Source organism: Stylophora pistillata, chromosome 2 (genome assembly GCF_964205215.1).
Source record: "Stylophora pistillata chromosome 2, jaStyPist1.2, whole genome shotgun sequence".
Taxonomy (NCBI): Eukaryota; Metazoa; Cnidaria; class Anthozoa; order Scleractinia; family Pocilloporidae; genus Stylophora; species Stylophora pistillata.
In genome coordinates, this window is record NC_142520.1 from 33,148,374 (window position 1) to 33,170,563 (window position 22,190).

The 22,190-nt window shown below is 47.3% G+C and overlaps 31 non-coding genes and 1 pseudogene across 31 annotated transcripts; 22 read left to right on the forward strand and 10 right to left on the reverse strand.

Moving 5' to 3' along the window:
* Positions 1-2: 2 nt before the first annotated feature.
* On the forward strand, positions 3-100 carry LOC148738677 (U2 spliceosomal RNA; annotated as a pseudogene).
* Positions 101-318: 218 nt separating this feature from the next.
* LOC148738678 (U1 spliceosomal RNA) lies at positions 319-482 on the forward strand. The gene has a single exon (XR_015997649.1). It is a non-coding gene; the product is annotated as a U1 spliceosomal RNA (small nuclear RNA).
* Positions 483-1,453: 971 nt separating this feature from the next.
* Positions 1,454-1,572, reverse strand: LOC148738679 (5S ribosomal RNA). The gene has a single exon (XR_015998033.1). It is a non-coding gene; the product is annotated as a 5S ribosomal RNA (ribosomal RNA).
* Positions 1,573-2,041: 469 nt separating this feature from the next.
* On the forward strand, positions 2,042-2,233 carry LOC148738680 (U2 spliceosomal RNA). Its single transcript, XR_015997537.1, has one exon. It is a non-coding gene; the product is annotated as a U2 spliceosomal RNA (small nuclear RNA).
* Positions 2,234-2,444: 211 nt separating this feature from the next.
* On the forward strand, positions 2,445-2,608 carry LOC148738681 (U1 spliceosomal RNA). The gene has a single exon (XR_015997660.1). It is a non-coding gene; the product is annotated as a U1 spliceosomal RNA (small nuclear RNA).
* A 971-nt stretch (positions 2,609-3,579) lies between these two features.
* Positions 3,580-3,698, reverse strand: LOC148738682 (5S ribosomal RNA). Its single transcript, XR_015998034.1, has one exon. It is a non-coding gene; the product is annotated as a 5S ribosomal RNA (ribosomal RNA).
* A 468-nt stretch (positions 3,699-4,166) lies between these two features.
* LOC148738683 (U2 spliceosomal RNA) lies at positions 4,167-4,358 on the forward strand. The gene has a single exon (XR_015997538.1). It is a non-coding gene; the product is annotated as a U2 spliceosomal RNA (small nuclear RNA).
* A 211-nt stretch (positions 4,359-4,569) lies between these two features.
* Positions 4,570-4,733, forward strand: LOC148738684 (U1 spliceosomal RNA). The gene has a single exon (XR_015997671.1). It is a non-coding gene; the product is annotated as a U1 spliceosomal RNA (small nuclear RNA).
* A 971-nt stretch (positions 4,734-5,704) lies between these two features.
* On the reverse strand, positions 5,705-5,823 carry LOC148738685 (5S ribosomal RNA). Its single transcript, XR_015998035.1, has one exon. It is a non-coding gene; the product is annotated as a 5S ribosomal RNA (ribosomal RNA).
* Positions 5,824-6,292: 469 nt separating this feature from the next.
* Positions 6,293-6,484, forward strand: LOC148738686 (U2 spliceosomal RNA). Its single transcript, XR_015997539.1, has one exon. It is a non-coding gene; the product is annotated as a U2 spliceosomal RNA (small nuclear RNA).
* A 211-nt stretch (positions 6,485-6,695) lies between these two features.
* On the forward strand, positions 6,696-6,859 carry LOC148738687 (U1 spliceosomal RNA). The gene has a single exon (XR_015997682.1). It is a non-coding gene; the product is annotated as a U1 spliceosomal RNA (small nuclear RNA).
* Positions 6,860-7,830: 971 nt separating this feature from the next.
* Positions 7,831-7,949, reverse strand: LOC148738688 (5S ribosomal RNA). Its single transcript, XR_015998036.1, has one exon. It is a non-coding gene; the product is annotated as a 5S ribosomal RNA (ribosomal RNA).
* A 469-nt stretch (positions 7,950-8,418) lies between these two features.
* Positions 8,419-8,610, forward strand: LOC148738689 (U2 spliceosomal RNA). The gene has a single exon (XR_015997540.1). It is a non-coding gene; the product is annotated as a U2 spliceosomal RNA (small nuclear RNA).
* A 211-nt stretch (positions 8,611-8,821) lies between these two features.
* On the forward strand, positions 8,822-8,985 carry LOC148738690 (U1 spliceosomal RNA). Its single transcript, XR_015997694.1, has one exon. It is a non-coding gene; the product is annotated as a U1 spliceosomal RNA (small nuclear RNA).
* A 971-nt stretch (positions 8,986-9,956) lies between these two features.
* On the reverse strand, positions 9,957-10,075 carry LOC148738691 (5S ribosomal RNA). Its single transcript, XR_015998038.1, has one exon. It is a non-coding gene; the product is annotated as a 5S ribosomal RNA (ribosomal RNA).
* Positions 10,076-10,544: 469 nt separating this feature from the next.
* Positions 10,545-10,736, forward strand: LOC148738692 (U2 spliceosomal RNA). Its single transcript, XR_015997541.1, has one exon. It is a non-coding gene; the product is annotated as a U2 spliceosomal RNA (small nuclear RNA).
* A 211-nt stretch (positions 10,737-10,947) lies between these two features.
* LOC148738693 (U1 spliceosomal RNA) lies at positions 10,948-11,111 on the forward strand. Its single transcript, XR_015997705.1, has one exon. It is a non-coding gene; the product is annotated as a U1 spliceosomal RNA (small nuclear RNA).
* Positions 11,112-12,082: 971 nt separating this feature from the next.
* LOC148738694 (5S ribosomal RNA) lies at positions 12,083-12,201 on the reverse strand. The gene has a single exon (XR_015998039.1). It is a non-coding gene; the product is annotated as a 5S ribosomal RNA (ribosomal RNA).
* Positions 12,202-12,670: 469 nt separating this feature from the next.
* LOC148738695 (U2 spliceosomal RNA) lies at positions 12,671-12,862 on the forward strand. Its single transcript, XR_015997542.1, has one exon. It is a non-coding gene; the product is annotated as a U2 spliceosomal RNA (small nuclear RNA).
* A 211-nt stretch (positions 12,863-13,073) lies between these two features.
* Positions 13,074-13,237, forward strand: LOC148738696 (U1 spliceosomal RNA). Its single transcript, XR_015997717.1, has one exon. It is a non-coding gene; the product is annotated as a U1 spliceosomal RNA (small nuclear RNA).
* Positions 13,238-14,208: 971 nt separating this feature from the next.
* On the reverse strand, positions 14,209-14,327 carry LOC148738697 (5S ribosomal RNA). The gene has a single exon (XR_015998040.1). It is a non-coding gene; the product is annotated as a 5S ribosomal RNA (ribosomal RNA).
* A 469-nt stretch (positions 14,328-14,796) lies between these two features.
* Positions 14,797-14,988, forward strand: LOC148738698 (U2 spliceosomal RNA). Its single transcript, XR_015997543.1, has one exon. It is a non-coding gene; the product is annotated as a U2 spliceosomal RNA (small nuclear RNA).
* A 210-nt stretch (positions 14,989-15,198) lies between these two features.
* On the forward strand, positions 15,199-15,362 carry LOC148738699 (U1 spliceosomal RNA). The gene has a single exon (XR_015997728.1). It is a non-coding gene; the product is annotated as a U1 spliceosomal RNA (small nuclear RNA).
* Positions 15,363-16,333: 971 nt separating this feature from the next.
* On the reverse strand, positions 16,334-16,452 carry LOC148738700 (5S ribosomal RNA). Its single transcript, XR_015998041.1, has one exon. It is a non-coding gene; the product is annotated as a 5S ribosomal RNA (ribosomal RNA).
* A 469-nt stretch (positions 16,453-16,921) lies between these two features.
* LOC148738701 (U2 spliceosomal RNA) lies at positions 16,922-17,113 on the forward strand. The gene has a single exon (XR_015997544.1). It is a non-coding gene; the product is annotated as a U2 spliceosomal RNA (small nuclear RNA).
* A 211-nt stretch (positions 17,114-17,324) lies between these two features.
* Positions 17,325-17,488, forward strand: LOC148738702 (U1 spliceosomal RNA). The gene has a single exon (XR_015997738.1). It is a non-coding gene; the product is annotated as a U1 spliceosomal RNA (small nuclear RNA).
* A 971-nt stretch (positions 17,489-18,459) lies between these two features.
* LOC148738703 (5S ribosomal RNA) lies at positions 18,460-18,578 on the reverse strand. Its single transcript, XR_015998042.1, has one exon. It is a non-coding gene; the product is annotated as a 5S ribosomal RNA (ribosomal RNA).
* Positions 18,579-19,047: 469 nt separating this feature from the next.
* LOC148738704 (U2 spliceosomal RNA) lies at positions 19,048-19,239 on the forward strand. The gene has a single exon (XR_015997545.1). It is a non-coding gene; the product is annotated as a U2 spliceosomal RNA (small nuclear RNA).
* Positions 19,240-19,450: 211 nt separating this feature from the next.
* Positions 19,451-19,614, forward strand: LOC148738705 (U1 spliceosomal RNA). Its single transcript, XR_015997742.1, has one exon. It is a non-coding gene; the product is annotated as a U1 spliceosomal RNA (small nuclear RNA).
* A 970-nt stretch (positions 19,615-20,584) lies between these two features.
* Positions 20,585-20,703, reverse strand: LOC148738706 (5S ribosomal RNA). Its single transcript, XR_015998043.1, has one exon. It is a non-coding gene; the product is annotated as a 5S ribosomal RNA (ribosomal RNA).
* A 469-nt stretch (positions 20,704-21,172) lies between these two features.
* Positions 21,173-21,364, forward strand: LOC148738707 (U2 spliceosomal RNA). The gene has a single exon (XR_015997546.1). It is a non-coding gene; the product is annotated as a U2 spliceosomal RNA (small nuclear RNA).
* A 211-nt stretch (positions 21,365-21,575) lies between these two features.
* LOC148738708 (U1 spliceosomal RNA) lies at positions 21,576-21,739 on the forward strand. The gene has a single exon (XR_015997746.1). It is a non-coding gene; the product is annotated as a U1 spliceosomal RNA (small nuclear RNA).
* The last annotated feature ends 451 nt before the right edge of the window (positions 21,740-22,190 follow it).

Here is a 22,190-nt window from a genome sequence, read left to right on the forward strand (position 1 = left end):
CATATATTAAACTGATTTTTGGAACTGGGCTGTGGAAAAGAGGCTTGCCTCGTCCCAGCCACGGGTTGCCTCGGTATAGCACTACCTCCGAGTGTGGCCCACTTCCCTTTTGGGGAAGACACATTTAATGAAAGGAAAAATAATGACTATAGCATTCTCTTCTGTGCACAGGAGCCCTGCAGCTCCAAAGGGAAGGCGGAAAAAGACATGACGGGCCAAGGCGGCAACTGACACTGGCTGATTTGAAGCGTGCAAAGCAGTACCACAAGGACATAGGTGAGGGAGAGTTTTACCACGGCAAGCGTATGCCTTTCAGGCATACTTACCTGACGCGGGAGGTACTGTGATCAAGGAGGCAGTCCTCTCAAGGCGAGGCCCTTTCATTGCACTTGGACTGGGTTGACCCTTGCGATTACCCCAAATGTGGGTAACTCGAGCGTATAATTTCTGGTAGTGGGGACCTGCGTTCGCGCTCGTCCCCGAAAAGCTGATGTAAAATATCTTGCCCTTAACCCCTGACTGACTAATGAATTGATCTTGATTTTGGAGTTGACCGTTAAACAGGGTGAACTGGAACTGGAACTGGAATGAAGAGAGAAGAAGAGCAGCAAGGGAAAAAGAAAGCAAAAAGCCATGGAAAGAAAGAGAGACAGACAGAAGTGGCCTGCGTGTTGGCAGAGAGATTTGGAGGAATAGAAGTGATTGTAAATGAAGGTGAGTTTTTGTGAGGATGTGAGTAGAGCTGTTGTAGATAGATGTGTGTGCTTTCTGCATTATTTTGTTCGTTTGTTTGCGAAAGAAAAGGAGAGGAAACCAAGCGGAGGAGTGACTGACTAACTAACCGACGGATGGACTAAGCAAAGAACGAACGATACATGGGCAAGAAAAGCATTTGTTTTAGAAACGTGAGTACATTGTCAACCATACCTGTGGCAGGCGAGGTTTTGTTGTCATGTATTTCTTATTGCGAGCGAGCGAGAGGAGGGAACGTTCGTTCCAGCGAGCGAGCAAACAAAGAGGCAGACGAGTAAGTAAAAATGTGGAACCTGTTGCCGCTTCGCTTCGTTTCAGTCACTTTGAATCCATCCGCCTCTATTAATCGTGGGAATGTTTTGACATGTCTTGAGGCCTTGAAAGTGCTGTAAAAGTGTGCGTGTTTTCCTATTTGTGATTCGTGGGAGCGTGCGAATGATTCGATGTCACGTACAAATGTGGAATTTGTCACAACAATGTGTTGAGATCTCGAGCGCGCGCCATCGCTCCTTCGTTTGCTCGCTCTCTTGCATTGGGAAATGATTTTGGCCACAAGCTCGGCAAGTTGTGGCAAAATGATTTCTCTCCTCCCTGTTATGTTAGTTTTTCTTTTACTCCTCACTCGTCTACGGGACGCCGTGAGTATCGGAAGCGGTTTACCCGGATAAAACGTTGAGAGAGTAAGCAAAGGAAAAAATGAAGCCTACAACACGGGGTATTCCCAGGCGGTCACCCATCCAAGTACTAACCCCGCCCGACAGGGCTTAACTTCGGTGATCGGACGAGAACCGGTGCTTTCCCTGTGGTATGGTCGTAGACAAGGGAAAACAGCTGAAATTTGGCTGGTTATCGGTTATGTTTGATCTGTACTAGCCCTAATTTGGTTACTCTAACCCTAAACCCCAACATCGTTACCCTAACCCTAACCCCAAAATCGTTACCCTAACCCTAAATTTGGTAGCCTAGACCCTAAGCCAAACGTCATCTCCTAGAGCCCGCGCACATCTTGAGAAGCGTCCATTTGAGGCAATATATCTCACTGGGGGTGGGGTGGGGGGGGGGAGTATAGAGATAAATCAAGTTTGGTAAATATTCTAAAGAACACCATCTTGTTAGTTAAGTGTATGTGGCTGGCGTCTTAAAGTTACAATGAGAAGATTACCAACCGATGAGCCACTGGGTCCGTTTTTGGGACTCGCAAGGGCTTCTGGGGGCTACCTGCTACTATCCACCATATACTGTGGGAAGGATCCCTCTACCACCCCCTTGATTGAGGGTATTGGTGGGTATCGCTTCTCGGCCTTTTGGCTAAGATCAAGTGTAGTATCTGTTCTTATCAGCTTAATATCTGATACGCTGCTCATTGAGTAGCTCATATATTAAACTGATTTTTGGAACTGGGCTGTGGAAAAGAGGCTTGCCTCGTCCCAGCCACGGGTTGCCTCGGTATAGCACTACCTCCGAGTGTGGCCCACTTCCCTTTTGGGGAAGACACATTTAATGAAAGGAAAAATAATGACTATAGCATTCTCTTCTGTGCACAGGAGCCCTGCAGCTCCAAAGGGAAGGCGGAAAAAGACATGACGGGCCAAGGCGGCAACTGACACTGGCTGATTTGAAGCGTGCAAAGCAGTACCACAAGGACATAGGTGAGGGAGAGTTTTACCACGGCAAGCGTATGCCTTTCAGGCATACTTACCTGACGCGGGAGGTACTGTGATCAAGGAGGCAGTCCTCTCAAGGCGAGGCCCTTTCATTGCACTTGGACTGGGTTGACCCTTGCGATTACCCCAAATGTGGGTAACTCGAGCGTATAATTTCTGGTAGTGGGGACCTGCGTTCGCGCTCGTCCCCGAAAAGCTGATGTAAAATATCTTGCCCTTAACCCCTGACTGACTAATGAATTGATCTTGATTTTGGAGTTGACCGTTAAACAGGGTGAACTGGAACTGGAACTGGAATGAAGAGAGAAGAAGAGCAGCAAGGGAAAAAGAAAGCAAAAAGCCATGGAAAGAAAGAGAGACAGACAGAAGTGGCCTGCGTGTTGGCAGAGAGATTTGGAGGAATAGAAGTGATTGTAAATGAAGGTGAGTTTTTGTGAGGATGTGAGTAGAGCTGTTGTAGATAGATGTGTGTGCTTTCTGCATTATTTTGTTCGTTTGTTTGCGAAAGAAAAGGAGAGGAAACCAAGCGGAGGAGTGACTGACTAACTAACCGACGGATGGACTAAGCAAAGAACGAACGATACATGGGCAAGAAAAGCATTTGTTTTAGAAACGTGAGTACATTGTCAACCATACCTGTGGCAGGCGAGGTTTTGTTGTCATGTATTTCTTATTGCGAGCGAGCGAGAGGAGGGAACGTTCGTTCCAGCGAGCGAGCAAACAAAGAGGCAGACGAGTAAGTAAAAATGTGGAACCTGTTGCCGCTTCGCTTCGTTTCAGTCACTTTGAATCCATCCGCCTCTATTAATCGTGGGAATGTTTTGACATGTCTTGAGGCCTTGAAAGTGCTGTAAAAGTGTGCGTGTTTTCCTATTTGTGATTCGTGGGAGCGTGCGAATGATTCGATGTCACGTACAAATGTGGAATTTGTCACAACAATGTGTTGAGATCTCGAGCGCGCGCCATCGCTCCTTCGTTTGCTCGCTCTCTTGCATTGGGAAATGATTTTGGCCACAAGCTCGGCAAGTTGTGGCAAAATGATTTCTCTCCTCCCTGTTATGTTAGTTTTTCTTTTACTCCTCACTCGTCTACGGGACGCCGTGAGTATCGGAAGCGGTTTACCCGGATAAAACGTTGAGAGAGTAAGCAAAGGAAAAAATGAAGCCTACAACACGGGGTATTCCCAGGCGGTCACCCATCCAAGTACTAACCCCGCCCGACAGGGCTTAACTTCGGTGATCGGACGAGAACCGGTGCTTTCCCTGTGGTATGGTCGTAGACAAGGGAAAACAGCTGAAATTTGGCTGGTTATCGGTTATGTTTGATCTGTACTAGCCCTAATTTGGTTATCTAACCCTAAACCCCAACATCGTTACCCTAACCCTAACCCCAAAATCGTTACCCTAACCCTAAATTTGGTAGCCTAGACCCTAAGCCAAACGTCATCTCCTAGAGCCCGCGCACATCTTGAGAAGCGTCCATTTGAGGCAATATATCTCACTGGGGGTGGGGTGGGGGGGGGGAGTATAGAGATAAATCAAGTTTGGTAAATATTCTAAAGAACACCATCTTGTTAGTTAAGTGTATGTGGCTGGCGTCTTAAAGTTACAATGAGAAGATTACCAACCGATGAGCCACTGGGTCCGTTTTTGGGACTCGCAAGGGCTTCTGGGGGCTACCTGCTACTATCCACCATATACTGTGGGAAGGATCCCTCTACCACCCCCTTGATTGAGGGTATTGGTGGGTATCGCTTCTCGGCCTTTTGGCTAAGATCAAGTGTAGTATCTGTTCTTATCAGCTTAATATCTGATACGCTGCTCATTGAGTAGCTCATATATTAAACTGATTTTTGGAACTGGGCTGTGGAAAAGAGGCTTGCCTCGTCCCAGCCACGGGTTGCCTCGGTATAGCACTACCTCCGAGTGTGGCCCACTTCCCTTTTGGGGAAGACACATTTAATGAAAGGAAAAATAATGACTATAGCATTCTCTTCTGTGCACAGGAGCCCTGCAGCTCCAAAGGGAAGGCGGAAAAAGACATGACGGGCCAAGGCGGCAACTGACACTGGCTGATTTGAAGCGTGCAAAGCAGTACCACAAGGACATAGGTGAGGGAGAGTTTTACCACGGCAAGCGTATGCCTTTCAGGCATACTTACCTGACGCGGGAGGTACTGTGATCAAGGAGGCAGTCCTCTCAAGGCGAGGCCCTTTCATTGCACTTGGACTGGGTTGACCCTTGCGATTACCCCAAATGTGGGTAACTCGAGCGTATAATTTCTGGTAGTGGGGACCTGCGTTCGCGCTCGTCCCCGAAAAGCTGATGTAAAATATCTTGCCCTTAACCCCTGACTGACTAATGAATTGATCTTGATTTTGGAGTTGACCGTTAAACAGGGTGAACTGGAACTGGAACTGGAATGAAGAGAGAAGAAGAGCAGCAAGGGAAAAAGAAAGCAAAAAGCCATGGAAAGAAAGAGAGACAGACAGAAGTGGCCTGCGTGTTGGCAGAGAGATTTGGAGGAATAGAAGTGATTGTAAATGAAGGTGAGTTTTTGTGAGGATGTGAGTAGAGCTGTTGTAGATAGATGTGTGTGCTTTCTGCATTATTTTGTTCGTTTGTTTGCGAAAGAAAAGGAGAGGAAACCAAGCGGAGGAGTGACTGACTAACTAACCGACGGATGGACTAAGCAAAGAACGAACGATACATGGGCAAGAAAAGCATTTGTTTTAGAAACGTGAGTACATTGTCAACCATACCTGTGGCAGGCGAGGTTTTGTTGTCATGTATTTCTTATTGCGAGCGAGCGAGAGGAGGGAACGTTCGTTCCAGCGAGCGAGCAAACAAAGAGGCAGACGAGTAAGTAAAAATGTGGAACCTGTTGCCGCTTCGCTTCGTTTCAGTCACTTTGAATCCATCCGCCTCTATTAATCGTGGGAATGTTTTGACATGTCTTGAGGCCTTGAAAGTGCTGTAAAAGTGTGCGTGTTTTCCTATTTGTGATTCGTGGGAGCGTGCGAATGATTCGATGTCACGTACAAATGTGGAATTTGTCACAACAATGTGTTGAGATCTCGAGCGCGCGCCATCGCTCCTTCGTTTGCTCGCTCTCTTGCATTGGGAAATGATTTTGGCCACAAGCTCGGCAAGTTGTGGCAAAATGATTTCTCTCCTCCCTGTTATGTTAGTTTTTCTTTTACTCCTCACTCGTCTACGGGACGCCGTGAGTATCGGAAGCGGTTTACCCGGATAAAACGTTGAGAGAGTAAGCAAAGGAAAAAATGAAGCCTACAACACGGGGTATTCCCAGGCGGTCACCCATCCAAGTACTAACCCCGCCCGACAGGGCTTAACTTCGGTGATCGGACGAGAACCGGTGCTTTCCCTGTGGTATGGTCGTAGACAAGGGAAAACAGCTGAAATTTGGCTGGTTATCGGTTATGTTTGATCTGTACTAGCCCTAATTTGGTTACTCTAACCCTAAACCCCAACATCGTTACCCTAACCCTAACCCCAAAATCGTTACCCTAACCCTAAATTTGGTAGCCTAGACCCTAAGCCAAACGTCATCTCCTAGAGCCCGCGCACATCTTGAGAAGCGTCCATTTGAGGCAATATATCTCACTGGGGGTGGGGTGGGGGGGGGGAGTATAGAGATAAATCAAGTTTGGTAAATATTCTAAAGAACACCATCTTGTTAGTTAAGTGTATGTGGCTGGCGTCTTAAAGTTACAATGAGAAGATTACCAACCGATGAGCCACTGGGTCCGTTTTTGGGACTCGCAAGGGCTTCTGGGGGCTACCTGCTACTATCCACCATATACTGTGGGAAGGATCCCTCTACCACCCCCTTGATTGAGGGTATTGGTGGGTATCGCTTCTCGGCCTTTTGGCTAAGATCAAGTGTAGTATCTGTTCTTATCAGCTTAATATCTGATACGCTGCTCATTGAGTAGCTCATATATTAAACTGATTTTTGGAACTGGGCTGTGGAAAAGAGGCTTGCCTCGTCCCAGCCACGGGTTGCCTCGGTATAGCACTACCTCCGAGTGTGGCCCACTTCCCTTTTGGGGAAGACACATTTAATGAAAGGAAAAATAATGACTATAGCATTCTCTTCTGTGCACAGGAGCCCTGCAGCTCCAAAGGGAAGGCGGAAAAAGACATGACGGGCCAAGGCGGCAACTGACACTGGCTGATTTGAAGCGTGCAAAGCAGTACCACAAGGACATAGGTGAGGGAGAGTTTTACCACGGCAAGCGTATGCCTTTCAGGCATACTTACCTGACGCGGGAGGTACTGTGATCAAGGAGGCAGTCCTCTCAAGGCGAGGCCCTTTCATTGCACTTGGACTGGGTTGACCCTTGCGATTACCCCAAATGTGGGTAACTCGAGCGTATAATTTCTGGTAGTGGGGACCTGCGTTCGCGCTCGTCCCCGAAAAGCTGATGTAAAATATCTTGCCCTTAACCCCTGACTGACTAATGAATTGATCTTGATTTTGGAGTTGACCGTTAAACAGGGTGAACTGGAACTGGAACTGGAATGAAGAGAGAAGAAGAGCAGCAAGGGAAAAAGAAAGCAAAAAGCCATGGAAAGAAAGAGAGACAGACAGAAGTGGCCTGCGTGTTGGCAGAGAGATTTGGAGGAATAGAAGTGATTGTAAATGAAGGTGAGTTTTTGTGAGGATGTGAGTAGAGCTGTTGTAGATAGATGTGTGTGCTTTCTGCATTATTTTGTTCGTTTGTTTGCGAAAGAAAAGGAGAGGAAACCAAGCGGAGGAGTGACTGACTAACTAACCGACGGATGGACTAAGCAAAGAACGAACGATACATGGGCAAGAAAAGCATTTGTTTTAGAAACGTGAGTACATTGTCAACCATACCTGTGGCAGGCGAGGTTTTGTTGTCATGTATTTCTTATTGCGAGCGAGCGAGAGGAGGGAACGTTCGTTCCAGCGAGCGAGCAAACAAAGAGGCAGACGAGTAAGTAAAAATGTGGAACCTGTTGCCGCTTCGCTTCGTTTCAGTCACTTTGAATCCATCCGCCTCTATTAATCGTGGGAATGTTTTGACATGTCTTGAGGCCTTGAAAGTGCTGTAAAAGTGTGCGTGTTTTCCTATTTGTGATTCGTGGGAGCGTGCGAATGATTCGATGTCACGTACAAATGTGGAATTTGTCACAACAATGTGTTGAGATCTCGAGCGCGCGCCATCGCTCCTTCGTTTGCTCGCTCTCTTGCATTGGGAAATGATTTTGGCCACAAGCTCGGCAAGTTGTGGCAAAATGATTTCTCTCCTCCCTGTTATGTTAGTTTTTCTTTTACTCCTCACTCGTCTACGGGACGCCGTGAGTATCGGAAGCGGTTTACCCGGATAAAACGTTGAGAGAGTAAGCAAAGGAAAAAATGAAGCCTACAACACGGGGTATTCCCAGGCGGTCACCCATCCAAGTACTAACCCCGCCCGACAGGGCTTAACTTCGGTGATCGGACGAGAACCGGTGCTTTCCCTGTGGTATGGTCGTAGACAAGGGAAAACAGCTGAAATTTGGCTGGTTATCGGTTATGTTTGATCTGTACTAGCCCTAATTTGGTTACTCTAACCCTAAACCCCAACATCGTTACCCTAACCCTAACCCCAAAATCGTTACCCTAACCCTAAATTTGGTAGCCTAGACCCTAAGCCAAACGTCATCTCCTAGAGCCCGCGCACATCTTGAGAAGCGTCCATTTGAGGCAATATATCTCACTGGGGGTGGGGTGGGGGGGGGGAGTATAGAGATAAATCAAGTTTGGTAAATATTCTAAAGAACACCATCTTGTTAGTTAAGTGTATGTGGCTGGCGTCTTAAAGTTACAATGAGAAGATTACCAACCGATGAGCCACTGGGTCCGTTTTTGGGACTCGCAAGGGCTTCTGGGGGCTACCTGCTACTATCCACCATATACTGTGGGAAGGATCCCTCTACCACCCCCTTGATTGAGGGTATTGGTGGGTATCGCTTCTCGGCCTTTTGGCTAAGATCAAGTGTAGTATCTGTTCTTATCAGCTTAATATCTGATACGCTGCTCATTGAGTAGCTCATATATTAAACTGATTTTTGGAACTGGGCTGTGGAAAAGAGGCTTGCCTCGTCCCAGCCACGGGTTGCCTCGGTATAGCACTACCTCCGAGTGTGGCCCACTTCCCTTTTGGGGAAGACACATTTAATGAAAGGAAAAATAATGACTATAGCATTCTCTTCTGTGCACAGGAGCCCTGCAGCTCCAAAGGGAAGGCGGAAAAAGACATGACGGGCCAAGGCGGCAACTGACACTGGCTGATTTGAAGCGTGCAAAGCAGTACCACAAGGACATAGGTGAGGGAGAGTTTTACCACGGCAAGCGTATGCCTTTCAGGCATACTTACCTGACGCGGGAGGTACTGTGATCAAGGAGGCAGTCCTCTCAAGGCGAGGCCCTTTCATTGCACTTGGACTGGGTTGACCCTTGCGATTACCCCAAATGTGGGTAACTCGAGCGTATAATTTCTGGTAGTGGGGACCTGCGTTCGCGCTCGTCCCCGAAAAGCTGATGTAAAATATCTTGCCCTTAACCCCTGACTGACTAATGAATTGATCTTGATTTTGGAGTTGACCGTTAAACAGGGTGAACTGGAACTGGAACTGGAATGAAGAGAGAAGAAGAGCAGCAAGGGAAAAAGAAAGCAAAAAGCCATGGAAAGAAAGAGAGACAGACAGAAGTGGCCTGCGTGTTGGCAGAGAGATTTGGAGGAATAGAAGTGATTGTAAATGAAGGTGAGTTTTTGTGAGGATGTGAGTAGAGCTGTTGTAGATAGATGTGTGTGCTTTCTGCATTATTTTGTTCGTTTGTTTGCGAAAGAAAAGGAGAGGAAACCAAGCGGAGGAGTGACTGACTAACTAACCGACGGATGGACTAAGCAAAGAACGAACGATACATGGGCAAGAAAAGCATTTGTTTTAGAAACGTGAGTACATTGTCAACCATACCTGTGGCAGGCGAGGTTTTGTTGTCATGTATTTCTTATTGCGAGCGAGCGAGAGGAGGGAACGTTCGTTCCAGCGAGCGAGCAAACAAAGAGGCAGACGAGTAAGTAAAAATGTGGAACCTGTTGCCGCTTCGCTTCGTTTCAGTCACTTTGAATCCATCCGCCTCTATTAATCGTGGGAATGTTTTGACATGTCTTGAGGCCTTGAAAGTGCTGTAAAAGTGTGCGTGTTTTCCTATTTGTGATTCGTGGGAGCGTGCGAATGATTCGATGTCACGTACAAATGTGGAATTTGTCACAACAATGTGTTGAGATCTCGAGCGCGCGCCATCGCTCCTTCGTTTGCTCGCTCTCTTGCATTGGGAAATGATTTTGGCCACAAGCTCGGCAAGTTGTGGCAAAATGATTTCTCTCCTCCCTGTTATGTTAGTTTTTCTTTTACTCCTCACTCGTCTACGGGACGCCGTGAGTATCGGAAGCGGTTTACCCGGATAAAACGTTGAGAGAGTAAGCAAAGGAAAAAATGAAGCCTACAACACGGGGTATTCCCAGGCGGTCACCCATCCAAGTACTAACCCCGCCCGACAGGGCTTAACTTCGGTGATCGGACGAGAACCGGTGCTTTCCCTGTGGTATGGTCGTAGACAAGGGAAAACAGCTGAAATTTGGCTGGTTATCGGTTATGTTTGATCTGTACTAGCCCTAATTTGGTTACTCTAACCCTAAACCCCAACATCGTTACCCTAACCCTAACCCCAAAATCGTTACCCTAACCCTAAATTTGGTAGCCTAGACCCTAAGCCAAACGTCATCTCCTAGAGCCCGCGCACATCTTGAGAAGCGTCCATTTGAGGCAATATATCTCACTGGGGGTGGGGTGGGGGGGGGGAGTATAGAGATAAATCAAGTTTGGTAAATATTCTAAAGAACACCATCTTGTTAGTTAAGTGTATGTGGCTGGCGTCTTAAAGTTACAATGAGAAGATTACCAACCGATGAGCCACTGGGTCCGTTTTTGGGACTCGCAAGGGCTTCTGGGGGCTACCTGCTACTATCCACCATATACTGTGGGAAGGATCCCTCTACCACCCCCTTGATTGAGGGTATTGGTGGGTATCGCTTCTCGGCCTTTTGGCTAAGATCAAGTGTAGTATCTGTTCTTATCAGCTTAATATCTGATACGCTGCTCATTGAGTAGCTCATATATTAAACTGATTTTTGGAACTGGGCTGTGGAAAAGAGGCTTGCCTCGTCCCAGCCACGGGTTGCCTCGGTATAGCACTACCTCCGAGTGTGGCCCACTTCCCTTTTGGGGAAGACACATTTAATGAAAGGAAAAATAATGACTATAGCATTCTCTTCTGTGCACAGGAGCCCTGCAGCTCCAAAGGGAAGGCGGAAAAAGACATGACGGGCCAAGGCGGCAACTGACACTGGCTGATTTGAAGCGTGCAAAGCAGTACCACAAGGACATAGGTGAGGGAGAGTTTTACCACGGCAAGCGTATGCCTTTCAGGCATACTTACCTGACGCGGGAGGTACTGTGATCAAGGAGGCAGTCCTCTCAAGGCGAGGCCCTTTCATTGCACTTGGACTGGGTTGACCCTTGCGATTACCCCAAATGTGGGTAACTCGAGCGTATAATTTCTGGTAGTGGGGACCTGCGTTCGCGCTCGTCCCCGAAAAGCTGATGTAAAATATCTTGCCCTTAACCCCTGACTGACTAATGAATTGATCTTGATTTTGGAGTTGACCGTTAAACAGGGTGAACTGGAACTGGAACTGGAATGAAGAGAGAAGAAGAGCAGCAAGGGAAAAAGAAAGCAAAAAGCCATGGAAAGAAAGAGAGACAGACAGAAGTGGCCTGCGTGTTGGCAGAGAGATTTGGAGGAATAGAAGTGATTGTAAATGAAGGTGAGTTTTTGTGAGGATGTGAGTAGAGCTGTTGTAGATAGATGTGTGTGCTTTCTGCATTATTTTGTTCGTTTGTTTGCGAAAGAAAAGGAGAGGAAACCAAGCGGAGGAGTGACTGACTAACTAACCGACGGATGGACTAAGCAAAGAACGAACGATACATGGGCAAGAAAAGCATTTGTTTTAGAAACGTGAGTACATTGTCAACCATACCTGTGGCAGGCGAGGTTTTGTTGTCATGTATTTCTTATTGCGAGCGAGCGAGAGGAGGGAACGTTCGTTCCAGCGAGCGAGCAAACAAAGAGGCAGACGAGTAAGTAAAAATGTGGAACCTGTTGCCGCTTCGCTTCGTTTCAGTCACTTTGAATCCATCCGCCTCTATTAATCGTGGGAATGTTTTGACATGTCTTGAGGCCTTGAAAGTGCTGTAAAAGTGTGCGTGTTTTCCTATTTGTGATTCGTGGGAGCGTGCGAATGATTCGATGTCACGTACAAATGTGGAATTTGTCACAACAATGTGTTGAGATCTCGAGCGCGCGCCATCGCTCCTTCGTTTGCTCGCTCTCTTGCATTGGGAAATGATTTTGGCCACAAGCTCGGCAAGTTGTGGCAAAATGATTTCTCTCCTCCCTGTTATGTTAGTTTTTCTTTTACTCCTCACTCGTCTACGGGACGCCGTGAGTATCGGAAGCGGTTTACCCGGATAAAACGTTGAGAGAGTAAGCAAAGGAAAAAATGAAGCCTACAACACGGGGTATTCCCAGGCGGTCACCCATCCAAGTACTAACCCCGCCCGACAGGGCTTAACTTCGGTGATCGGACGAGAACCGGTGCTTTCCCTGTGGTATGGTCGTAGACAAGGGAAAACAGCTGAAATTTGGCTGGTTATCGGTTATGTTTGATCTGTACTAGCCCTAATTTGGTTACTCTAACCCTAAACCCCAACATCGTTACCCTAACCCTAACCCCAAAATCGTTACCCTAACCCTAAATTTGGTAGCCTAGACCCTAAGCCAAACGTCATCTCCTAGAGCCCGCGCACATCTTGAGAAGCGTCCATTTGAGGCAATATATCTCACTGGGGGTGGGGTGGGGGGGGGGAGTATAGAGATAAATCAAGTTTGGTAAATATTCTAAAGAACACCATCTTGTTAGTTAAGTGTATGTGGCTGGCGTCTTAAAGTTACAATGAGAAGATTACCAACCGATGAGCCACTGGGTCCGTTTTTGGGACTCGCAAGGGCTTCTGGGGGCTACCTGCTACTATCCACCATATACTGTGGGAAGGATCCCTCTACCACCCCCTTGATTGAGGGTATTGGTGGGTATCGCTTCTCGGCCTTTTGGCTAAGATCAAGTGTAGTATCTGTTCTTATCAGCTTAATATCTGATACGCTGCTCATTGAGTAGCTCATATATTAAACTGATTTTTGGAACTGGGCTGTGGAAAAGAGGCTTGCCTCGTCCCAGCCACGGGTTGCCTCGGTATAGCACTACCTCCGAGTGTGGCCCACTTCCCTTTTGGGGAAGACACATTTAATGAAAGGAAAAATAATGACTATAGCATTCTCTTCTGTGCACAGGAGCCCTGCAGCTCCAAAGGGAAGGCGGAAAAAGACATGACGGGCCAAGGCGGCAACTGACACTGGCTGATTTGAAGCGTGCAAAGCAGTACCACAAGGACATAGGTGAGGGAGAGTTTTACCACGGCAAGCGTATGCCTTTCAGGCATACTTACCTGACGCGGGAGGTACTGTGATCAAGGAGGCAGTCCTCTCAAGGCGAGGCCCTTTCATTGCACTTGGACTGGGTTGACCCTTGCGATTACCCCAAATGTGGGTAACTCGAGCGTATAATTTCTGGTAGTGGGGACCTGCGTTCGCGCTCGTCCCCGAAAAGCTGATGTAAAATATCTTGCCCTTAACCCCTGACTGACTAATGAATTGATCTTGATTTTGGAGTTGACCGTTAAACAGGGTGAACTGGAACTGGAACTGGAATGAAGAGAGAAGAAGAGCAGCAAGGGAAAAAGAAAGCAAAAAGCCATGGAAAGAAAGAGAGACAGACAGAAGTGGCCTGCGTGTTGGCAGAGAGATTTGGAGGAATAGAAGTGATTGTAAATGAAGGTGAGTTTTTGTGAGGATGTGAGTAGAGCTGTTGTAGATAGATGTGTGTGCTTTCTGCATTATTTTGTTCGTTTGTTTGCGAAAGAAAAGGAGAGGAAACCAAGCGGAGGAGTGACTGACTAACTAACCGACGGATGGACTAAGCAAAGAACGAACGATACATGGGCAAGAAAAGCATTTGTTTTAGAAACGTGAGTACATTGTCAACCATACCTGTGGCAGGCGAGGTTTTGTTGTCATGTATTTCTTATTGCGAGCGAGCGAGAGGAGGGAACGTTCGTTCCAGCGAGCGAGCAAACAAAGAGGCAGACGAGTAAGTAAAAATGTGGAACCTGTTGCCGCTTCGCTTCGTTTCAGTCACTTTGAATCCATCCGCCTCTATTAATCGTGGGAATGTTTTGACATGTCTTGAGGCCTTGAAAGTGCTGTAAAAGTGTGCGTGTTTTCCTATTTGTGATTCGTGGGAGCGTGCGAATGATTCGATGTCACGTACAAATGTGGAATTTGTCACAACAATGTGTTGAGATCTCGAGCGCGCGCCATCGCTCCTTCGTTTGCTCGCTCTCTTGCATTGGGAAATGATTTTGGCCACAAGCTCGGCAAGTTGTGGCAAAATGATTTCTCTCCTCCCTGTTATGTTAGTTTTTCTTTTACTCCTCACTCGTCTACGGGACGCCGTGAGTATCGGAAGCGGTTTACCCGGATAAAACGTTGAGAGAGTAAGCAAAGGAAAAAATGAAGCCTACAACACGGGGTATTCCCAGGCGGTCACCCATCCAAGTACTAACCCCGCCCGACAGGGCTTAACTTCGGTGATCGGACGAGAACCGGTGCTTTCCCTGTGGTATGGTCGTAGACAAGGGAAAACAGCTGAAATTTGGCTGGTTATCGGTTATGTTTGATCTGTACTAGCCCTAATTTGGTTACTCTAACCCTAAACCCCAACATCGTTACCCTAACCCTAACCCCAAAATCGTTACCCTAACCCTAAATTTGGTAGCCTAGACCCTAAGCCAAACGTCATCTCCTAGAGCCCGCGCACATCTTGAGAAGCGTCCATTTGAGGCAATATATCTCACTGGGGGTGGGGTGGGGGGGGGGAGTATAGAGATAAATCAAGTTTGGTAAATATTCTAAAGAACACCATCTTGTTAGTTAAGTGTATGTGGCTGGCGTCTTAAAGTTACAATGAGAAGATTACCAACCGATGAGCCACTGGGTCCGTTTTTGGGACTCGCAAGGGCTTCTGGGGGCTACCTGCTACTATCCACCATATACTGTGGGAAGGATCCCTCTACCACCCCCTTGATTGAGGGTATTGGTGGGTATCGCTTCTCGGCCTTTTGGCTAAGATCAAGTGTAGTATCTGTTCTTATCAGCTTAATATCTGATACGCTGCTCATTGAGTAGCTCATATATTAAACTGATTTTTGGAACTGGGCTGTGGAAAAGAGGCTTGCCTCGTCCCAGCCACGGGTTGCCTCGGTATAGCACTACCTCCGAGTGTGGCCCACTTCCCTTTTGGGGAAGACCATTTAATGAAAGGAAAAATAATGACTATAGCATTCTCTTCTGTGCACAGGAGCCCTGCAGCTCCAAAGGGAAGGCGGAAAAAGACATGACGGGCCAAGGCGGCAACTGACACTGGCTGATTTGAAGCGTGCAAAGCAGTACCACAAGGACATAGGTGAGGGAGAGTTTTACCACGGCAAGCGTATGCCTTTCAGGCATACTTACCTGACGCGGGAGGTACTGTGATCAAGGAGGCAGTCCTCTCAAGGCGAGGCCCTTTCATTGCACTTGGACTGGGTTGACCCTTGCGATTACCCCAAATGTGGGTAACTCGAGCGTATAATTTCTGGTAGTGGGGACCTGCGTTCGCGCTCGTCCCCGAAAAGCTGATGTAAAATATCTTGCCCTTAACCCCTGACTGACTAATGAATTGATCTTGATTTTGGAGTTGACCGTTAAACAGGGTGAACTGGAACTGGAACTGGAATGAAGAGAGAAGAAGAGCAGCAAGGGAAAAAGAAAGCAAAAAGCCATGGAAAGAAAGAGAGACAGACAGAAGTGGCCTGCGTGTTGGCAGAGAGATTTGGAGGAATAGAAGTGATTGTAAATGAAGGTGAGTTTTTGTGAGGATGTGAGTAGAGCTGTTGTAGATAGATGTGTGTGCTTTCTGCATTATTTTGTTCGTTTGTTTGCGAAAGAAAAGGAGAGGAAACCAAGCGGAGGAGTGACTGACTAACTAACCGACGGATGGACTAAGCAAAGAACGAACGATACATGGGCAAGAAAAGCATTTGTTTTAGAAACGTGAGTACATTGTCAACCATACCTGTGGCAGGCGAGGTTTTGTTGTCATGTATTTCTTATTGCGAGCGAGCGAGAGGAGGGAACGTTCGTTCCAGCGAGCGAGCAAACAAAGAGGCAGACGAGTAAGTAAAAATGTGGAACCTGTTGCCGCTTCGCTTCGTTTCAGTCACTTTGAATCCATCCGCCTCTATTAATCGTGGGAATGTTTTGACATGTCTTGAGGCCTTGAAAGTGCTGTAAAAGTGTGCGTGTTTTCCTATTTGTGATTCGTGGGAGCGTGCGAATGATTCGATGTCACGTACAAATGTGGAATTTGTCACAACAATGTGTTGAGATCTCGAGCGCGCGCCATCGCTCCTTCGTTTGCTCGCTCTCTTGCATTGGGAAATGATTTTGGCCACAAGCTCGGCAAGTTGTGGCAAAATGATTTCTCTCCTCCCTGTTATGTTAGTTTTTCTTTTACTCCTCACTCGTCTACGGGACGCCGTGAGTATCGGAAGCGGTTTACCCGGATAAAACGTTGAGAGAGTAAGCAAAGGAAAAAATGAAGCCTACAACACGGGGTATTCCCAGGCGGTCACCCATCCAAGTACTAACCCCGCCCGACAGGGCTTAACTTCGGTGATCGGACGAGAACCGGTGCTTTCCCTGTGGTATGGTCGTAGACAAGGGAAAACAGCTGAAATTTGGCTGGTTATCGGTTATGTTTGATCTGTACTAGCCCTAATTTGGTTACTCTAACCCTAAACCCCAACATCGTTACCCTAACCCTAACCCCAAAATCGTTACCCTAACCCTAAATTTGGTAGCCTAGACCCTAAGCCAAACGTCATCTCCTAGAGCCCGCGCACATCTTGAGAAGCGTCCATTTGAGGCAATATATCTCACTGGGGGTGGGGTGGGGGGGGGGAGTATAGAGATAAATCAAGTTTGGTAAATATTCTAAAGAACACCATCTTGTTAGTTAAGTGTATGTGGCTGGCGTCTTAAAGTTACAATGAGAAGATTACCAACCGATGAGCCACTGGGTCCGTTTTTGGGACTCGCAAGGGCTTCTGGGGGCTACCTGCTACTATCCACCATATACTGTGGGAAGGATCCCTCTACCACCCCCTTGATTGAGGGTATTGGTGGGTATCGCTTCTCGGCCTTTTGGCTAAGATCAAGTGTAGTATCTGTTCTTATCAGCTTAATATCTGATACGCTGCTCATTGAGTAGCTCATATATTAAACTGATTTTTGGAACTGGGCTGTGGAAAAGAGGCTTGCCTCGTCCCAGCCACGGGTTGCCTCGGTATAGCACTACCTCCGAGTGTGGCCCACTTCCCTTTTGGGGAAGACACATTTAATGAAAGGAAAAATAATGACTATAGCATTCTCTTCTGTGCACAGGAGCCCTGCAGCTCCAAAGGGAAGGCGGAAAAAGACATGACGGGCCAAGGCGGCAACTGACACTGGCTGATTTGAAGCGTGCAAAGCAGTACCACAAGGACATAGGTGAGGGAGAGTTTTACCACGGCAAGCGTATGCCTTTCAGGCATACTTACCTGACGCGGGAGGTACTGTGATCAAGGAGGCAGTCCTCTCAAGGCGAGGCCCTTTCATTGCACTTGGACTGGGTTGACCCTTGCGATTACCCCAAATGTGGGTAACTCGAGCGTATAATTTCTGGTAGTGGGGACCTGCGTTCGCGCTCGTCCCCGAAAAGCTGATGTAAAATATCTTGCCCTTAACCCCTGACTGACTAATGAATTGATCTTGATTTTGGAGTTGACCGTTAAACAGGGTGAACTGGAACTGGAACTGGAATGAAGAGAGAAGAAGAGCAGCAAGGGAAAAAGAAAGCAAAAAGCCATGGAAAGAAAGAGAGACAGACAGAAGTGGCCTGCGTGTTGGCAGAGAGATTTGGAGGAATAGAAGTGATTGTAAATGAAGGTGAGTTTTTGTGAGGATGTGAGTAGAGCTGTTGTAGATAGATGTGTGTGCTTTCTGCATTATTTTGTTCGTTTGTTTGCGAAAGAAAAGGAGAGGAAACCAAGCGGAGGAGTGACTGACTAACTAACCGACGGATGGACTAAGCAAAGAACGAACGATACATGGGCAAGAAAAGCATTTGTTTTAGAAACGTGAGTACATTGTCAACCATACCTGTGGCAGGCGAGGTTTTGTTGTCATGTATTTCTTATTGCGAGCGAGCGAGAGGAGGGAACGTTCGTTCCAGCGAGCGAGCAAACAAAGAGGCAGACGAGTAAGTAAAAATGTGGAACCTGTTGCCGCTTCGCTTCGTTTCAGTCACTTTGAATCCATCCGCCTCTATTAATCGTGGGAATGTTTTGACATGTCTTGAGGCCTTGAAAGTGCTGTAAAAGTGTGCGTGTTTTCCTATTTGTGATTCGTGGGAGCGTGCGAATGATTCGATGTCACGTACAAATGTGGAATTTGTCACAACAATGTGTTGAGATCTCGAGCGCGCGCCATCGCTCCTTCGTTTGCTCGCTCTCTTGCATTGGGAAATGATTTTGGCCACAAGCTCGGCAAGTTGTGGCAAAATGATTTCTCTCCTCCCTGTTATGTTAGTTTTTCTTTTACTCCTCACTCGTCTACGGGACGCCGTGAGTATCGGAAGCGGTTTACCCGGATAAAACGTTGAGAGAGTAAGCAAAGGAAAAAATGAAGCCTACAACACGGGGTATTCCCAGGCGGTCACCCATCCAAGTACTAACCCCGCCCGACAGGGCTTAACTTCGGTGATCGGACGAGAACCGGTGCTTTCCCTGTGGTATGGTCGTAGACAAGGGAAAACAGCTGAAATTTGGCTGGTTATCGGTTATGTTTGATCTGTACTAGCCCTAATTTGGTTACTCTAACCCTAAACCCCAACATCGTTACCCTAACCCTAACCCCAAAATCGTTACCCTAACCCTAAATTTGGTAGCCTAGACCCTAAGCCAAACGTCATCTCCTAGAGCCCGCGCACATCTTGAGAAGCGTCCATTTGAGGCAATATATCTCACTGGGGGTGGGGTGGGGGGGGGGAGTATAGAGATAAATCAAGTTTGGTAAATATTCTAAAGAACACCATCTTGTTAGTTAAGTGTATGTGGCTGGCGTCTTAAAGTTACAATGAGAAGATTACCAACCGATGAGCCACTGGGTCCGTTTTTGGGACTCGCAAGGGCTTCTGGGGGCTACCTGCTACTATCCACCATATACTGTGGGAAGGATCCCTCTACCACCCCCTTGATTGAGGGTATTGGTGGGTATCGCTTCTCGGCCTTTTGGCTAAGATCAAGTGTAGTATCTGTTCTTATCAGCTTAATATCTGATACGCTGCTCATTGAGTAGCTCATATATTAAACTGATTTTTGGAACTGGGCTGTGGAAAAGAGGCTTGCCTCGTCCCAGCCACGGGTTGCCTCGGTATAGCACTACCTCCGAGTGTGGCCCACTTCCCTTTTGGGGAAGACACATTTAATGAAAGGAAAAATAATGACTATAGCATTCTCTTCTGTGCACAGGAGCCCTGCAGCTCCAAAGGGAAGGCGGAAAAAGACATGACGGGCCAAGGCGGCAACTGACACTGGCTGATTTGAAGCGTGCAAAGCAGTACCACAAGGACATAGGTGAGGGAGAGTTTTACCACGGCAAGCGTATGCCTTTCAGGCATACTTACCTGACGCGGGAGGTACTGTGATCAAGGAGGCAGTCCTCTCAAGGCGAGGCCCTTTCATTGCACTTGGACTGGGTTGACCCTTGCGATTACCCCAAATGTGGGTAACTCGAGCGTATAATTTCTGGTAGTGGGGACCTGCGTTCGCGCTCGTCCCCGAAAAGCTGATGTAAAATATCTTGCCCTTAACCCCTGACTGACTAATGAATTGATCTTGATTTTGGAGTTGACCGTTAAACAGGGTGAACTGGAACTGGAACTGGAATGAAGAGAGAAGAAGAGCAGCAAGGGAAAAAGAAAGCAAAAAGCCATGGAAAGAAAGAGAGACAGACAGAAGTGGCCTGCGTGTTGGCAGAGAGATTTGGAGGAATAGAAGTGATTGTAAATGAAGGTGAGTTTTTGTGAGGATGTGAGTAGAGCTGTTGTAGATAGATGTGTGTGCTTTCTGCATTATTTTGTTCGTTTGTTTGCGAAAGAAAAGGAGAGGAAACCAAGCGGAGGAGTGACTGACTAACTAACCGACGGATGGACTAAGCAAAGAACGAACGATACATGGGCAAGAAAAGCATTTGTTTTAGAAACGTGAGTACATTGTCAACCATACCTGTGGCAGGCGAGGTTTTGTTGTCATGTATTTCTTATTGCGAGCGAGCGAGAGGAGGGAACGTTCGTTCCAGCGAGCGAGCAAACAAAGAGGCAGACGAGTAAGTAAAAATGTGGAACCTGTTGCCGCTTCGCTTCGTTTCAGTCACTTTGAATCCATCCGCCTCTATTAATCGTGGGAATGTTTTGACATGTCTTGAGGCCTTGAAAGTGCTGTAAAAGTGTGCGTGTTTTCCTATTTGTGATTCGTGGGAGCGTGCGAATGATTCGATGTCACGTACAAATGTGGAATTTGTCACAACAATGTGTTGAGATCTCGAGCGCGCGCCATCGCTCCTTCGTTTGCTCGCTCTCTTGCATTGGGAAATGATTTTGGCCACAAGCTCGGCAAGTTGTGGCAAAATGATTTCTCTCCTCCCTGTTATGTTAGTTTTTCTTTTACTCCTCACTCGTCTACGGACGCCGTGAGTATCGGAAGCGGTTTACCCGGATAAAACGTTGAGAGAGTAAGCAAAGGAAAAAATGAAGCCTACAACACGGGGTATTCCCAGGCGGTCACCCATCCAAGTACTAACCCCGCCCGACAGGGCTTAACTTCGGTGATCGGACGAGAACCGGTGCTTTCCCTGTGGTATGGTCGTAGACAAGGGAAAACAGCTGAAATTTGGCTGGTTATCGGTTATGTTTGATCTGTACTAGCCCTAATTTGGTTACTCTAACCCTAAACCCCAACATCGTTACCCTAACCCTAACCCCAAAATCGTTACCCTAACCCTAAATTTGGTAGCCTAGACCCTAAGCCAAACGTCATCTCCTAGAGCCCGCGCACATCTTGAGAAGCGTCCATTTGAGGCAATATATCTCACTGGGGGTGGGGTGGGGGGGGGGAGTATAGAGATAAATCAAGTTTGGTAAATATTCTAAAGAACACCATCTTGTTAGTTAAGTGTATGTGGCTGGCGTCTTAAAGTTACAATGAGAAGATTACCAACCGATGAGCCACTGGGTCCGTTTTTGGGACTCGCAAGGGCTTCTGGGGGCTACCTGCTACTATCCACCATATACTGTGGGAAGGATCCCTCTACCACCCCCTTGATTGAGGGTATTGGTGGGTATCGCTTCTCGGCCTTTTGGCTAAGATCAAGTGTAGTATCTGTTCTTATCAGCTTAATATCTGATACGCTGCTCATTGAGTAGCTCATATATTAAACTGATTTTTGGAACTGGGCTGTGGAAAAGAGGCTTGCCTCGTCCCAGCCACGGGTTGCCTCGGTATAGCACTACCTCCGAGTGTGGCCCACTTCCCTTTTGGGGAAGACACATTTAATGAAAGGAAAAATAATGACTATAGCATTCTCTTCTGTGCACAGGAGCCCTGCAGCTCCAAAGGGAAGGCGGAAAAAGACATGACGGGCCAAGGCGGCAACTGACACTGGCTGATTTGAAGCGTGCAAAGCAGTACCACAAGGACATAGGTGAGGGAGAGTTTTACCACGGCAAGCGTATGCCTTTCAGGCATACTTACCTGACGCGGGAGGTACTGTGATCAAGGAGGCAGTCCTCTCAAGGCGAGGCCCTTTCATTGCACTTGGACTGGGTTGACCCTTGCGATTACCCCAAATGTGGGTAACTCGAGCGTATAATTTCTGGTAGTGGGGACCTGCGTTCGCGCTCGTCCCCGAAAAGCTGATGTAAAATATCTTGCCCTTAACCCCTGACTGACTAATGAATTGATCTTGATTTTGGAGTTGACCGTTAAACAGGGTGAACTGGAACTGGAACTGGAATGAAGAGAGAAGAAGAGCAGCAAGGGAAAAAGAAAGCAAAAAGCCATGGAAAGAAAGAGAGACAGACAGAAGTGGCCTGCGTGTTGGCAGAGAGATTTGGAGGAATAGAAGTGATTGTAAATGAAGGTGAGTTTTTGTGAGGATGTGAGTAGAGCTGTTGTAGATAGATGTGTGTGCTTTCTGCATTATTTTGTTCGTTTGTTTGCGAAAGAAAAGGAGAGGAAACCAAGCGGAGGAGTGACTGACTAACTAACCGACGGATGGACTAAGCAAAGAACGAACGATACATGGGCAAGAAAAGCATTTGTTTTAGAAACGTGAGTACATTGTCAACCATACCTGTGG